This window comes from Triturus cristatus, chromosome 3_1 (assembly GCF_964204655.1).
Source record: "Triturus cristatus chromosome 3_1, aTriCri1.1, whole genome shotgun sequence".
Classification (NCBI taxonomy): Eukaryota; Metazoa; Chordata; class Amphibia; order Caudata; family Salamandridae; genus Triturus; species Triturus cristatus.
In genome coordinates this window covers 875,185,046-875,202,344 of record NC_140583.1, presented here as the reverse complement: position 1 = coordinate 875,202,344, position 17,299 = coordinate 875,185,046, and the positions used below count along the sequence as shown (strand labels likewise).

Below are 17,299 nucleotides of genomic sequence, written 5' to 3'. Positions count from 1 at the left end.
AGCTGCTACTGTTCGAAGAGCCAGGTCTTGAGAAGTCTTCTGAAGGTCAGAAGGTCTTCAGTCTGCCGTAGGCGGATGGGGAGGGTGTTCCATGTCTTGGCGGCGAGGTGGGAGAATGATCTGCCACCGCCGGTCACCCTTCGGATGCGGAGGACGGTGGCGAGGGCGCGGTCTGCGGAGCGGAGCTGGCGGGTGGGGGTGTAGAGGCTGAGTCGGCTGATGAGGTACGTTGGTCCGGTGTTGTGGAGTGCCTTGTGTGCGTGGGTGAGGAGTTTCAAGGATATCCTCTTGTTGACAGGGAGCCAGTGCAGGTCTTTCAGGTGGGGTGTGATGTGGCTGCGGCGAGGGATGTCAAGGATCAGGCGTGCGGAGGCGTTCTGGATGCGTTGAAGCCGTTTCAAGAGTTTGGCTGGGGCTCCTGCATAGAGTGCGTTTCCGTAGTCCAGTCTACTGCTGACGAGCGTCTGGGTGACCGTTCTACTTGTTTCGGTGGGGATCCACTTGAAGATCCTCATGATCCTCATGTGGAGGGTGTTGAAGCAGGAGGAGGAGACGGTGTTGACCTGTTTCGTCATGGAGAGGGTAGAGTTGAGGATGACCCCTAGGTTGCGTGCGTGGTCCGTGGGTGTTGGTAGTGTTCCTAGTGCAGTCGGCCACCAGGAGTCGTCCCAGGCCGAGGGGGTGGATCCGAGGATGAGGACTTCCGTCTTGTCCGAGTTCAGCTTCAGTCGGCTGTTCCTCATCCAGTCGGCGACGGCCTTCATTCCTTCGTGGAGGTTGGTTTTGGCGGTGTGGGGGTCCTTGGTGAGGGAGAGAATCAGCTGGGTGTCATCGGCGTAGGAGATGATGTTGAGGTTGTGCCGTCGTGCGATGTGGGCCAGCGGTGCCATGTAGATGTTGAACAACGTTGGGCTGAGGGATGAGCCTTGGGTTAAGGCGCAGATGATCTCGGTGGCTTCGGCACAGAAGGGGGGGAGGTGGACGCTCTGTGTTCTGCCAGAGAGGAAGGAGGAGGTTCAGTCCAGGGCCTTCTCTTGGATTCTGGCGTCGTAGAGGCGTGTTCGTAGTGTGCGGTGGCAGACAGTGTCGAAGGCGGCTGACAGGTCCAGGAGGATGAGGGCCGCGGTTTCTCCGTTGTCTAGCAGGGTCCTGATGTCATCGGTGGCGGCGATGAGGGCAGTTTCGGTGCTGTGGTTGCTGCGGAACCCGGACTGGGACGGGTCCAGGATGCTGTTCTCCTCGAGGAAGCTGGTCAGTTGGTTGTTGACGGCCTTTTCGATGATCTTCGCCGGGAACAGGAGCAGGGAGATGGGTCAGAAGTTCTTGAGGTCCTTGGGGTCCGCCTTGGGTTTCTTGAGTAAGGCGTTGATCTCTGCGGGCTTCCAGCTCTCCGGGAAGGTCGCTGTCTCGAAGGAAATGTTGTTGTGATGGACTACCATCCATCCCGATTAATAATCCACTTTCTCAGACAGTTCATTTCACAGTGAAGCAGAATGGATGTGTCGAGCATCTTAGCAGTATCTCCCCCAGCTGGACAGCTTGGTATTTCTGGCTTGGACCTGTTTGCATTGGTGGCGAACCCTCTCCTGCCTCAGTTCAGTTCTCTGATTCCAATTTTGTGGACTTGGGGAATTGATGCCCTGTATCCTAATTGCCCCGACAAGTCTCCTCATTACTTTCCCCACAGATTCCTCTTCTAGATCATAGACAAGAGGGTATAAGGTCTTCTAATTGCACCTCACTGGCCAACGAGAGCTTGATTTCCTCTTCTCCTTAAGTTATCGATCTTTCCTTTATGGATATTTCTAGCTAACCCCGCTTTTCTTCAGATACCTCTTCTTCCAGAGTCAGCTTCTATTTGCCTTTGATTAGGGGTCTGGACATTCAGAGGGTAGGATTAAAAGCTCACAGCTGTTTTGACAAAGTAGCTCTTTGTATTCAGCAGTAAAGTGACTGCCTATCACTGGCGGGACTTTGAACCATGGTGTTCCTCTAATCTGGTTCAGGCCAGTTTTTTCTCTCAGCCATATGTCTCGATTTTCTCAGGAGTCGGTTCCTTTCAGCTGTGGTAGTTTCTACCCGGTGTAGTCAAGGGGCAGCAAACACAGCTTTTAGGGAATAAGAAATCCAGGCTATAGATCCTCTAGGATTCAAACTACTATCTCAGTACTTACCCTGGATATAGAAAGCTCTTTTGGAAGCCCCTTTTGAACATCTGGAAACAGTAGACCTAAAGTTCTTGTCTACCAAAGTGTTTTCATAGTAGCAATCGCCTCTGGTTTTCTTCCTCTTTTCATTTGGGACAGGTGGTACATGGGTGAAGGTGTTCCTTTCATGGTTGGGGTGGAGATTGGAAGGCTGAGGGGTAGCGGGCAGAGTGGTTTTGAGGAGAGCCAGGCAGAGCGTTTGCTGCTTTCTCACTGTTCGGAAAGATGCCAAGCGGCTACAGTTCCTGCAGCACCGCACAAGCTCCTGGCTTCAGCATCTCCAGTCCCGGGACTACCAGATTCAGAATTTTCAATCCTGATAATCGACCTGGAAACATTGAGCTTCACAGTACGGCCCAGAAGCGTACCCTCTTGCGAATACCACTCTGAGGCCTATGATACAGTTAGTGCATAGGTTGTAGTTTGAGTAGAAAGGTAATGCATTGTAAAGATCTAACCATCATGTACATATTTTACGTTTTGGGATAATATAGCAGCATAGCATGAGGAAATTTAATGCGCAAATAGCTGTTGACCTATGCGAGGGGAAATGTGTTACAACATATTTATTGTTGCTGTCCACAATGCGAAAAATGTGTATACGCCCTATATAATGGTATATCTACCTCTTGCTTCTTTTAGCACACATCTTGATTACCCAATGGCTCTACTTTACTTCTACAGGTGTGTTCCACTTTTTCCTCCAGTTCATTTTATTATCCATTCAGTTTAGTGACAAATAGATGCCTTTTTGTACCCCTTAAAAATACTATCATTCCCTAAGTACTAACAAAAAGATGTGCAGAACACAGACAGATAGCCATTGCGGTCCCATAATTTTCCAAAGAAAGACAGTGCTTCCAATTGGTGTGTGAGTGTGTTTTCGTGCATGTGTGTGGCTGCTTTCTCTACATTCAGCCGGGGTCGTCCCACTCCGTTTTCTTTGCAGGGCCTCCTATTTTTTTGGAATCTGTTGTTTCCCCTTCTGAAAGGGTGGTCCCGCCTCCGTTTATAAAGGACAGCCTGGTGGGTGAGCGGTGCAGAACCCAGGAGAGAGAGGAGGCTGTATTGTAACATGGGAAGCTTTCCCCGGGCATCTAACAACAGCCTTCCCTCGGCGCGTCTGCCCTCCTCGCACTGAAGCCTGCCACAGACATTCCAAGGCACTGGAACCACAGCTCCGAGGTACTGTAGGGGAGCGGGCATGTCTCACTCTGTCCTCACAGCTTGGGGGAGCGTTGGGAGAGAACATTTCTGAGAGCATTGGCGTCTTTCTTTGATTTTTAGCACAATGCTGAGATGTTTCAATCTTAAAAACAAGCACAATCAAGGTGTTCAGATGAATACAATTTTTAAGTGATTATTTTTAGATTGAATTGTAAAAGTGTTGTAGTTTTGTTTTGAGGTTTCTCGTTTTTTCCTTTTGCTGAATTTTGTGATTATCTAGTTGTTGTGTGATTGGTCTTTGGTCCTGGTTCGTGCATACAAATCTGTGAATAAATGTACATATTGTATGCTTTTAAAATGTCTGTGAACTGAAGTAGTTATCAGTCGGTTGACTTAATAAGATGGCAAAAATCATAATGCATTCATTCTGAAGTACAAATGCTACATTTAGGTAAATGTGCGTGGGCATTGAAAGGATTTTTCAAAGCATGAAGGTAATTTTAAATTGTTTTGAATGTCTGCTCATCAGGTCAACTTTGCAATCACACCCAGCGTCCCTGTCATTTAAAAAAAGACAACTAAAATGTATATGGGACTGTAGAATTGTGGAATGCCTATTCACGAGATAGGAAATATATCCATGAGCAAGCAATTTGATGGGACCACCACCAAACCAAAATCTTCCTCTCAGCCGGCTAGCTTGTAGAAGACACAAAAGGGTCATGGGGGCCATGACTGGAATTAATGCCATTGTGTGAGTGCCCAAGCTGGTCTGCTTGAGCCATAGAAACACACTAAAAGCAACATCCGGGATTGGAAGTGAGGGAGAAGTCAAACTTCCCAGGGAAAGCCTATTATTAATGGGAGGGCGGTAGACAGGGTGTACAAAAAATGGCGGATATCTCTAAGCAGGTGATGGCATTTGATACCGACCCATCGGAATATTGTCAGGTATATTTCTGAAAATCAGTTTGTCTTTCCTGCTACTTGGTACTTTATTTTGGTTTTCATGAATTGTAGTACTTCCTCCTCCTTCCTGCCTTTTTTTCTTGGCACAATGAGATAATGTCCCCCACCCCCAGCTAAAAGGGTGCGGAGCCTGTAAAGAGAGTTGGGGTTAGGAGAACAGTGCCCTAATGCACCCCGCCACACCCCACCTCTCCTGCCCCCAGCAGCTAGAAGGATGTGGGGCCAGCAAGGAGGGCTGGGGTTAGCAGAGCAGCTGTCACTTGAGGCTAACTTTGATCAAAGTGGTAGAATGCCCCGGAGCCCGCTCTTTATTCTGAAATGTGCTTCATTCGAGTAGGTGCAGGTGTCTGCCTCAGGAGGGTGAACTACGGGGCATCCCAGGCACGCACAGTCGTCCCGCGTGAAAGCCATGTTCAGTGTGGAGGTAGCTGGGCCTTGAAATGCCACCGCGTCCACGACTCACTGTTCTGAATCCCACATAAGTGACTGCGGCCCTCGTCGATTGCGGTGATAAATAGCTTCGCTTTAGAAGCAAAGCACGGTGTGGTTCTTTCAAAGAGGGCCCACGTCTCCTGAGAGCACCTAAAGAGAGTAAAAGGAAAAATTATATGCATGAAGGCTTCATGAAATAAAAGTGCGTGTGCGGTAGATTTAGCAGCAAACTTATCAAATGGCAGTATGTTTTGCTGTGGTTTCCTTTTGCTCTTCACCTGTGCCTTAAATGTGCTAAAGAACATGATTCTAAGTGCTACATGCGGTGCGCGGAGGAGGGCAGGGTAGGGCAAGGTGCTGCGAGTGCACTGAGGGTGGATTTCGTGCCTTTTTGACAGTTCCCTACAAGTAACGTAGGAGCACAGGAAAAAACAAGAAATCGTGCCATACGTCTCCTGTTGCTGTCATTCCCCGGAACTTTTGTCCCGTGCACAACTAGGAGGTGTACGGTTATGCGGTCTCTCTTGCAATTAAATTATTATGGCCACGTGGGCCAGCCAGAGAACACGCAAGATGGCGCCCCCCCTGTCCGCAGAATGTGGTGAATGGCCTGAGACTGTAACTCACATATATTCATAGGCTGCAACCCTTGGCTGGACCGCATGTGACGGTATTTAAAATATATATATATTAATGAAGCGGCGGAGAAGAGAGGAAGTACCGCACTCATTTGTTATTCGACCTCCGTTTTTGTGACGCAGTATGGCTACTAAATATGACGCGTACGTTAATTTGCTGTTGAACTGCGACATGCGGGCTGCTATGGATGCGACACCCGTGTTTTTCCAGGGGGGCGTAGGCATTTCGTAGAGGGCACTTTTGTAGCGCACCTGCCGCGTTGCGCTCACGCAAAATGTATGTTGCACCCAGTTACAACAGAAGGGTGAGCTGCCAACTAAAATCTGGCGAACAGCAAAACACACAAGATGATGGACAGAATGTTGCACATTGGCCAAACATTCACCCCCAGACACAGATCTGGGTTTAATCCATCTTATTTTGCTCACCACACCACCCCAGTTCAGACATAGCCATATGCAAATCAGTCTTGACCCTGTGCCTTATGGGAACAGTCCAGCCCGAACTGCCAAGCCATGTCTTCCCTGGACCGGAATCAAGCATCCTAGGACCGGTTTCGGGGTTTCACCCCTCTTCAGCCAGGATAGCTTGACTCCAGTGGGGTAGTGAGCACGGGACCCACGTCTGGGCATACCCTTCCCACATAGGGCGAACAGCAAAACACACAAGATGATGGACGGAATGTTGCACATTGGCAAAACATTCACCCCCAGTCACAGATCTGGGTTTAATCCATCGTTATTTTGTTCACCACGCCACCCCAGTTCAGACATGGCCATATGCAAATCAGTCTTGACCCTGTGCCTCATGGGAACAGTCCAGCCCGAACTGCCAAGCCATGTCTTCCTTGGACCGGAATCAAGCATTGTAGGACTGGTTTCGGTGTTTCACCCCTCTTCAGCCAGGATAGCTTGACTCCAGTGGCGTAGTGAGCACGGGCCCCACGTATATGGCTGGGTTCAAACTGGAACGGCATGGTGAGCAAAAAGTGATGGATTTAGGCCCAGATCTCTGTACTGGGGTGAATATATGACATTGTTCTGCATTCTGTCCATCAACTGTTGTTTTTGCAACTAAAATCTGGGGCACTAATGGAAATAAAAAGACACTAAATATGCATAGATCGGTTGATTGTTGATTGAATTATTGATTGGTTGGTTTAGGAATTGGTAATGTGCGTAAATACCCAGGAAAAGGTCGTTCTGGTGCCAGAGTAAAGGGGCAGCTTGTCAGCTCTTACTCTCACTAACTCATGCCCCAACATGTATCCTCTTTCTCTCACCCCTGTATTTACTCTGTCATGCCTAGTAGGCGTTCTCTGTTGCTTCTAGCAGTAAATATTTTACAAAAAAATGACTGTTCCCTTTTTGATTTTATGAGTGAGAACACTTGTGTTCTCACCATGAATTAAATATCCTGCATGCTCCTTCGTGTTTGTCGCATTTCATCCTTTGTTTGTGCAAATAAAATGTGCATCCCTCTTATTGGCTGGTCTTTCACTCGTGGTACAGACATTATCACTCTACAGTTACAGGGGGGTACCAATGATAACATGTGTATGTTCAATTTCTTTGAGTTTACACAGGCCTTTAAGTAGGATAAAAAACTGGGGGTGTAGGGTGGTCTCTCAAAAGGGCGTGGCCGATTTAATTAAGGGCGTGGCTTTAAACACCCAAACTAAAAATCAGTGCTTAGCATAGTGTGTCGCCTGTCTGGTATTTTTATGTTTCTGTCATTGCATCTAGTTTTATTGATATAACAAATAACATGATGCCTACAACAAGCCAGGACTATTGACCTTGTCAATGGTTGTTAGTTGGGTGAGATACATAAGCAACAGATATGGCTTCGCTGTATATAATATTGAAAATGCTTCAGTTCAGAAATTATAAGACTGTGAAACAACTAAAAAGAGCCTCTTCAAAGTTACATCTAAAGCAGTGAAGAGTGGCACTGCTGCAGAGTTAAGATTTTTTTTCACCAAGGGTGAGGGCAGAAATGGAGAGACCGACAGGGACCAGTCACAGCGCCTCCTTTATGAACTGTTGGTGCTGAGCACTGGCAGGGGCCGGCCCACTTAAAGCCCTGAGTTTACACCAATTTTATCTTCAAAGCTTGTGAGGGAACCCGGAAGTGATTCTTTTGTTGCGACTGGTGTGGGGGCTCTGGTATGAGAGAGGCTTGAGGGGGGACCCCAGTGCTTAATTTGAGCCGGTCATTGCTGGTGATGCCACCAGCACTTATTTTTGGGGACTGGCACCTATTTTACCTCATTAGCTATTTCCCAAGAGCAAGAGATGGGCACAAAGGGGAAAGGAGGAGGAAGAGAAAGATGGATTTCCACTGTAGAGGTGGTGCTGTGCCACCGTGGGTTCACCTCTTGAAGTTTACTGCACCCAAGCTACTGCAATCAGTGCTTTAAATGGGCAGGTACTCTCCGGTACTGAGTACCTGTACTGCTTTCATTTGAAAGGGAGAGTACCTGCACTTCTCTGCACTCAACACCCATTTAATGTGAGAGTACTGGCACTTGTCAGGAGCAAGCAAATACTCTGAAGAGTGAGTACAAGCACTTCTATATTACCATTAAAACACGGATTACAGTACTGTGAATCACAAACAGCTGTCTGTGCACCTGTGCCTTGTCCTGCAGCACCCCAGCTATTTCAGTACTACGACTTACAAACAGCGCCCTACATGCACCCCTAAACCAGGACCCCAGCTGTCAGGAGTACAGCAGCTGCAGTGGCACCGGGGTCCAGGGTTCTGAGAGCCCCAATGCATCAACAAGACCTGTTTTTTTCCTTCTCGAGCTCGTGGACGAGGGCCAGTTTCTATTCTTGTTTTAGGGCCCATTACACCCTTGCAGCCATTTCCACAGAGCTCTCGCAGCAGCTCAGCTGCCGTACCTCAGTCGTGTCCCGCGGCCTCTGCAACTACTTCAGTGCAGGGAACTATAGATAGCACCGCCAGTGCACCTCCTCCTTGCTTTCACAGGCCTTCCAAACGTATCTGCTTTTGTCCCAGTGCTATCTGGCTGTGTCCAGAGCAATTCTGCACAAACCTTTCGACCGGAAGAGGCTGAGTCTAAAAAGATAATTAACATTGACTTTCTGCCCTCCTACCCATGTGAAACCAAGACCTCCTCACTTAGTTTCAACGTACTGAACATTATTCATATATAATTGAATTGGAATAGCGCCTACTTCCAAAGTCTGACGAGGCGCTACTCCTTTTAATGTTCCTATTGGCGACACACGCGTCAAATACACACTGCAATGGTTCGGGTTTGGGAGTTAAACATAAAAAGAGATGGGATTTGCTGCCACAGTAATGAGGTAAATGTGGACAAGCAGGATCTCATACCGGGACAAGACGCTGATTGATTACTCAACAAACACAACCTGCATGCACTAACAGGCCTGTTGAGCGAGAAAAAGTTAGAGCGAAAATGCCTAACATCAGAAAAAAGAATCCGTCGATGTAGAAGAGAAGAGACACAATGCATGGGCGAGAGCAAGTAAAACCCAAGAGAATCAGGAAGAGCACACACAGCAGGGGGGAGATGGAATCATCCGAGATAGAACGCAAGAGAATTAGATTGAGATTGAGCTAATGGCAAATAGAAGAGAAATAGAATGTGTTGGTGGATAACAAAGAACCTCTGGAACCAGCCAACGAAGAACAACATGGAGAGAGAGACTCAGCCAGGGTAAAACACGAGAAACGAATCAGCTCTTTCAGAAGAAATAGACTCAGACAATGTAGAAAAGGCAAGAAATAGAATAAGACAATGTAGAACGTAAGATAAATAGAACAAGGTAATGTAAACAAAGAAAGGTAGAACACTTAAATGTATAACACAAAGTAAATAGTATGAGTCAAGGTAGAGCATAGGAGAGAAAGAACCTGTCTGTGTCGAATTAGAATCTATCAACGTAGTAAACAAAAGAGGAAATAGAGAAGTCTGTATAAAGCACAGGAGAAATAGAATCACTTGATGTATAACAAAGAGTAACGCTCAGAGGAATGCTCCAAATTTAAAGAGGCCATTCAGTGAATGATGTCACAATATGCCTCAAAACCAAAGCAGATGTGATCAGACAAAGAAACATTCTAGAATGCCTATTGCTGGTGATTCTTTTTTTTTTTTTTTTAAACCTTTATTTCTTCAAGAGTCTGGACACAGCTATTCAGCCGACAACCCGGAGGTTCGGCAGCTTCGGTAGAGAAGAACAGAGAAGCGTCCACATTGCATTAAGGAGCAGTGAAAAGGTTCAATTTTTAAATAAACGCAAACACACAACAAACCCCAGCAAGGCAAGAACACTGAATACCCATGGTGATAGCCCCCCAGGGGAGGCCGGACCCCAATCATCTAACAGTCGCAGTACTGTGATAAGAGGAAGAAGGGGGACAGCAGAGGCCCAAGAAGTCAATTAACCATCACATCTTATATACTGAGCTGGAAAGAATGTCAAGAAGAAAGCTGTTCCTCGGGGGGATCCAAATCAGGGGCAAGACATATTCCCCCCCTGTATTGATTCCACCGCCCCCAGATGGCGTGCCACTTCCGAGGGTGGCCTCTAGCGCAATATACTGTCTTTTCCCTGAGCATACTCCAGTCCATATTTTCTTTCCACGCGGTCAATGTGGGGGGCCCCACGGAGCCCCACAATCGCGCGATATCTCTCTTAGCGACCATGTTACCCAGAGTCACCCATTGGGTCTGTGCCTCATCGTGATCAGTGGGCCCCCAGACATTCAGGAGACAACACCGCGCTTCCGGCTGCATAGCAATGCCCGTCACCTCCCCCATCACTGCATGGACTCTCCTCCAGAATTCCGTGATGACACCACATTCCCAAATGATATGCAGGAAAGTACCCACCATACCACATCCCCTCCTACATAGGCCTTCCTCAGAGAATCCCATATGAACCAGCCTTGGCCCCGTCACATACACTCGATGCAGTATTTTGAGCTGCACCAGCCTCAGACGCGACGGGATCGCAACCTCCTTGGGAGGCTGGTGATTCTTAATGATAAGAGGCTGCACAAAGAGAACTGATTTTTTCACTACACTGGATGGCCCCTTTAAGATGATCTGCCTTATTTATAAGGTGGTGCACCACACTTTTTTCTTTAAAACACTGACGCGTGTCCAATTGAGAACATTGTAATAATCTCTTTGAGAGACTGTCTGTGTAAAGAACCAGTTGTTTCATTTTGCACTATTTAACCTCTACTTCAGTTATGAAAACTGTTAAAAGCTCACTTGTTCGAGTTTTTTTTTTTTTTGATAATCAAGTTTATTAGATTATAAAGAGAACAAGAAATTAATTGCCAGTAAATCAGACACATTATTCACGCACATTGCAATCACTAAGGAATGACAGAGACTCATAAAACATTCATGGGATGGGTATACCACCAGCTCATAAATAACCATATACAAGAAGGACACAAAATCCTCAGACCCGCAATAAGTTGAACCATTTGCTCCAGATTTTGCCAAAAAGTTCAGGGCATCCCCGGGCTTCGAAAAGAGGTTCCTCCTGGGTGCCGCACCAGTCTACTCCCCTTCTCCATCTCCATATTGTAGGGGATTTAGCTTGAGACTAGAGTGCCGCAATGTTGCGTTTTGCCACCGCCAATGCCGTTCCGAAGAAGCACTTATCAGCCCGGGATCCATCAAGGCTGTCGAACACCCCCAGGAGCAGTCGCAGCGGTTCATGAGGTACCTCCCACCCAAGGGCCTACGTGAGCTCGAGCTCCACCCCTGCCCAGAATGGCGCAAGGGCGGGACATTGCCTCACCATGTGATAAAAATCAGCTGAAGCCTGATGGCAGCGCGTGCAGGATGGGGAGGGACGCAGGCGGGGCTGTACAGGCACACGGGGTGAGGTATACCGCATGGAGATAATAGAGTTGGACTAGACGCAGCTTGGAGGAGGTCGTCAGCGTTTTGGGGGCCATAAGGGCGTCCCTCCAGTCCGTGTCCTCCAGGGGACCCAGCCACCCCTCCCATCGAGTGCGAAGTAGATCTAGGACCACGGGGCCGTTTTTCACGAGGGAGCGATAGATCTGCGACACACCCCCCCTCTACCCAGGTTCCCCATCATCACTTGGGCCTACAGGGGGCTGAATTCTGGGAAGGGTGTGGGGGAAGGGACGTGGACCTGAAGGGCATGCCTCAGCTGTAAATACTTGTAGAATTGGGAGGAGCGGAGGGAGTAACGGTGCTGTAGTTCTGCAAATGATCTGACATGGTCCCCCACCCAAACTTCTCCCAATAGCGAAATCCCTATGAGGTCCCACCTGCGAAAGTCCTGGAGAGAGGAGACCTCCGCCAGCCACGTCCCATTCCACAGAGGCGTCTGTCTGGTAAATTTCCGGTTCCACTTTACATGTCTCAGCGCGGCACGCCAGGCCACAAGCACAGCCCTGGTGAAGGGGGGAAGAACCTGCAGGACTGGGTTCCCATACAGGTAGGCTTGGAGCTGCGAAAAATCTAATGCCCTGAGTTCCACTCAGTATGCCGGGTCGGACCAGCCGCCCATCGAACCAATCGTGGATCACGATAAGCCATGTGGCCAGGTAATAGAGGTGAAGATTAGTCACCCTCATGCCCCCGTCATAAGGGTGTATGCGGCAGTTCGCCAGGGACATTCGCGGCCTCTTTCCTCCCTAGAGAAAGCGGATAAGGACTCCGTCCAGTTCCCGGAACTAACTCCCTGGGAGATACAAGGTAACATATTGTAATATGTATAGGAAGCGGGGGAGGACAATCATTTTGAAGAGGGCACTTCTGCCAAGGGGGTTGAGAGGGAGAGATTGCCAATTCTTAAGGTTCGCCTTTGCCCTAGTAACTAGAGGGGTGATGTTCAAGGCCCACTCAAGCTCCGGATGTAGACCAATCCACACCCTCAGGTACTTAAATGATTACCTACGCAGGGGGATGGATGTTTGCCAATCGAAGCATGCCCGTGAGGGGTGCAGGGGGACCAGCGTGGATTTCGCCGAGTTGAGCCTGAGCCCGGAAAGCTGCTCAAAGGCCTAGACAGCATCCAGACATCTCGGGCCAGAGCACTCGGGATCCGCCAGAAACAGGAGAACGTCATCCGCGTATAAGGCTATTTTGTCAATCTGGGTCGATCCCAGGCCCAACCCCGGATGAGAGGGTCTTGGCGGATGAGGCAAGCCAGGGGTTCCATCGCTAGGGCAAATAGAAGCAGAGAGAGCGGGCAGCCCTGGCGAGTGCCCATCTGGATAGGAAAAGGTTCAGAGAACACGCCATTGATAAGGACCCTAGCCCTAGGAGCAGAGTATAGGACCCGGATGAGACGTCGGAACGCAGGACCGAGACCCATCCTCTCCAACACGTCCTCAAGGTAACCCCAGTCCACTGTATCAAAGGCTTTCTCGAAGTCTAAGAAGAGCAGATCCAGATACGGGGTGAGGTGGTGACGGTGTGCCAGAGCGAGATGGAGGCGGCGTATGCAATGCCTAGTACCCCGGGCATGCATATAGTCGCATTGATCAGGGTGGACCAGCGTTTGCAAGTGGGGGCAAAGTCTCTGGGCCGCCACAGTGGCAAAGAGTTTGATATCCATATTAATGAGGGAGATAGGGCGGTAATCCGCGCAGGCAAGGGAGGGCGGCTGCGTTTTCGGAAGGACTACGACAGTGGCCACGTCCATCTCGGGTGGGAAAGACCCCGCCTCTATTACATGGTTGAACAACTCCACCAAGTGCGGAACCAATGTGTCCCGGTAGGTCGCATAGTACTCTTGGGGGTAACCATCGGGCTTGGGCGTTTTGCCGGAGTGCAACAGTGAAATAGCCCCGTGTATCTCTTCTGCTGTGAGAGGGCGGTCGAGAGTTTCGGATTCTGTCTGGTAAAGGCAGGGCAACTGGGTCCCGGTGTCGGCCAGTAGGGCCGCCAAGGAAGACCGGGGGGTCCGGGCTGCGTAAAGTGTCGCGTACTAGCCGGCGAATGTTCGAGCGATGGCCTGGAAGGTGACGTGATGAGCCCCCCCATCACCCCGGATCTCGGGAATGATGCGGTTGGCCCTGGGATAGGACACTAAGTTATGCAACAGTTTGCCATTTTTGTCGCCCCAACCATACACGCGTGCGACCGAGGAGCGCCAGAGCGTTTTGGCGGATTCCAGTGAGATCTGACAGATCTCCTCCTGGATCAGTGTGAGCTGTCGAATGGAGTCGGCATCAACATGGTCAGTTTGGGCGCCTTCCAGCCGCGCCGCCTGGGTCTCCAGCTGTGCATGCCTGGCGGATTGTTCCTTACGCTTCGCATGGACCACACTTGTTTGAGTTTTACTTTAAAACTATATTGCATGTTTTAGTAATTGGTGGAAAGTTACTGCTTGTTTTCTTCGGCTTTATTATTTTTCGGTACTGTCCAAGCAGTGTAGCACTGTCGAAGAAGTTAATAAACTAAACAAAAGAAAATATCTGTACTGTTAGACATGGATGTCATATGTTTTTGTGGGGCCCGGGTCAAAACATTCATGCAGGGCCCCATATACGATGAGGTCCTGTTTCTACTTTAAAAAAAAGAGATAGAAAGATAGAGAAAGTGCACCTGGTGTCATCCAGCAGCATATCAGTCATTAAACAGAGAAGGCTTGCTTGAAAACCTATAAATAAAATTAGACGTATGAGCGCAAGACCCTGAAGTTTTGGGGCCCCATGGATTTTGCATCTGCTGCCCCCCTTCTCATGGCCCTGCTCCTCAATAGAAAATAAAAAATTCTGAATAGTTACTAAGACCCCCATTTCAAGTAGTGTAGAGTGGTATTGTTGCAAGTATGTCACTGACAGTACTACTGAGCAGGATCAGATGGGGTATCACTGTGAAGTATTACCGCACCCAGTAATATTGTGAGCACTGAGCCAGCCTTCCTTCACCTATCTGAGATCATTACAGTCACTTTCCATGAAGGCAAAGGCACTGCCCTTATTTAGCTTGATTTACCCGCTGGATTTAATACCGTCGCCCACCCAATTCTTCTCCAGCAGATAGCGGTGCTAGGTATCGCAGGCCTGGAATTGGATAAAATCTTTCTTGGAGGAAAGAGAGCAGGATATCTGGCTGGCTCCCTACAAGTCATCTAGTAAGAAGTTAACATATGGGGTGCCACAGTGCTTGTCGCTTAGGCCCACATTACGTAATATTTTTTTGGCACCTCTTGCCAAATTTCTTGAATCGCTCAGTGTGATTGCTGTCTCCTATTCCTTACATTTGGTTCCACCATGACACATATTTTCCATTGTTTATTCATTTCTGGTAAATGCGTTGAATTGGCTACAAGAATGCTATTTAAAATTCAACGCATTTAAAACAGAGATTCTTCTTTTTGGGCAAGTAAGTCAGCAGGAGGTGTATGACTGTCAGCCAAAGGATTTTCCGCCTACCCCACCACCAGTTTCTGTAGCCAATTACCTTGGAGTCAGGATTGATGATAAGTTATCTTTTAACCCTCAGATCCTTTCTGCAGCTGGCACCCGTTTTGCCTTGCTGTGTTCAATTAGAAATGTCTTGAATTTGTTACCCTAACACTCGACAGGACAGTTGTCCACACATTAATAACTGTCAGATTGGACTGTAGGAACATATTGTACTTGGATAGCCCTGATAAATGGATTAAAAGACTTCAAACAGCACACAAAGCGGCAGCATGCCTTTATCTGGCATTCACAGATGGGAGCCGGTCCCTAGACAGGTATATGAAATATGAATTACACTGGCTCCCTATTAGGAATAGGATCCTCTTCAAAGCATGTTTTTTTTGCTTAAAGCCTTCGATAAACAGGGACCACAGAATTTGATAAACAGGATCCATCGTTATCATCCAACCCGCCACCTAGGTCCCTGTCGGTGCTCCAAGTTAGAGTGCTACAATTTCGAAAGGCGAATGTGGGAGCCAATCATTCTCAATGCTGACTTGCAAGGAATGGAATTTGCTGCCTCACGCTTTGAAGAGCATCTCTCAGGAACACTTGTTCAGGAAGGCACTAAAGACCTTCTCTTTGCCTTGGTCTAAGATGATGTAGCAAGTTGCCCTCTGGATGTCTTAAGTGCCGGGACCCTCTATTCGATGAGCCAAGCACTTTATACATTTCCTCATTGATTCATTGTGCCCAGTACTGCCACTTGCTTTCCTAGTCACAAATTACACTTTACAGTAGGTGGAATTTTTGAGCTAAAAGGGCTCAGAATTTTGGAAAAACCTGCAGTACATCGCTTAGTATTACCAGGTTCAATATGGAATTTCCCATTCCGGACCTCATACTATTATTAGGTGGTGGTCGGGGTTTTAATACCACCCAGTCACGGTATTAATGTGATTGATATTACCAACCAATTTTATCATCAGATTCGTAAAGAGGCTCTAAGCATGTTGCACACTCATATTGTTTAAGTACAGAACATGAACCAAGAGTTCACAGTACATTTTAAAACTTATTTCTATTGCTGTGATTGAAATGAGCACTTATTTGAGAGCAACTGATCCATACATCGGCTTTTCTTGTTCAAGAGAGTTGCTTGTGCGAGTTGCAAGAAGCACGCATGGCCTATGATCATAGCAAGATTCCTCTACTATGTCTCCAGCCCCAGTATATCAGTATCTTCAGAAACCAGGGTTGTAGAAGTGTGTCTGCATGGTCCCTCAAGGATGCATACCTTGCATTGCAATGTGGTTAAAGGTCAAACCTATTAGTCACACCTGGATCCTGACCAGAGTCTAGCAGGCAGTCTACCTGTGGAAACAGAGCCGAGGGTTTGCATGCGGAATTCTTGCACTGACTGACGAAAGACACAATTGCTTCATTTTGGATCCCACCATTCTTGTTTGAGTTACTCAAGGTAATGTTGTAAGGTTGGCCATTGAGCGGCGTGCTCCTTGTCTTCTGAAGAGAGAATACCCCGCCTTTGCAGATTGGTCTCGGTCACATCAGGCCAGGGTTGCATTTTCAACTGATGTGCTCAATCACCCAATTTCTAACTTTTTCATTTGTTGTGCTTCATAAGGGCATCCAATGAAGTCATTTTTTTATAAACACATATTTGAGAAAATACACATACTGTGAGAAAAGCATAAAACACCACAGGCACACGTATCTTAAGTATTGGAGAAAGGGTGCAAAGTGGGTTTCAACTCCTATTGAATCTAGCAAAGAATTCCATATCAGATCCTCAGAATGTTAACAGCTCAAGTATTCAAGTACAAACATGCAGGGTTGAGGAACCATGTGTATTTCTGTAGCATTACTGTGACTTTAACTTCACCTTTTTACAGAAAAGAGAGATTTAAAAACGAATTTAATCCAAACATTTATATATCCAAATCAGAACCATCAATGGTTATCCTAGAATTATTTCTAGGTACTTCTAGAACAATTTTGCTGGTTAATTGTAAATGATGGCTTTAAATTTAAAGATGGAGAATCTGAAAGCGGTAACTTTGGGCCTCCTAATAAACATGTTTGTGGACCTTGCACTAGATCTTATATTTGATCCTGGCAAACAATACCTTTGCAAATAAAATATATTTCCGAAAATTCCCTGCCATCTGGACAGCCACATTTTGCACCAGATTGAGTTTATAGATGCCCTTCAATAAAAGACTATTACGCAATACATTACTAGGGTCCAATAAAGAGTCACCAGGGTTTCTATTGCTATTGACTGCCATGCCATGGGGATCAATAGCAAGACACTCCTGCATTTCCCTTGTTTAAAATTGCCAGACCTAGTGACCATACTTATGTGGGAGAGGGGAGTGGAGGAGAATCTGTTCCGCTTGTTCCAAATTCAACGAAAAACATTTAATCTTGGGACAGAGCGTGATTTGTCA

General features: G+C 47.5%; 1 protein-coding gene across 1 annotated transcript in view; it reads left to right on the top strand.

The window, feature by feature from the left end:
* The first annotated feature begins 3,243 nt into the window (after nt 1-3,243).
* LOC146861224 (uncharacterized) overlaps nt 3,244-17,299 on the top strand; it is a 213,613-nt gene continuing 199,557 nt past the window's right edge. Inside the window, exon 1 of the mRNA XM_085645359.1 lies at nt 3,244-3,392. The gene's annotated coding sequence lies outside the window, so the exon portion shown is untranslated. The remainder of the gene's footprint in view (nt 3,393-17,299) is intronic.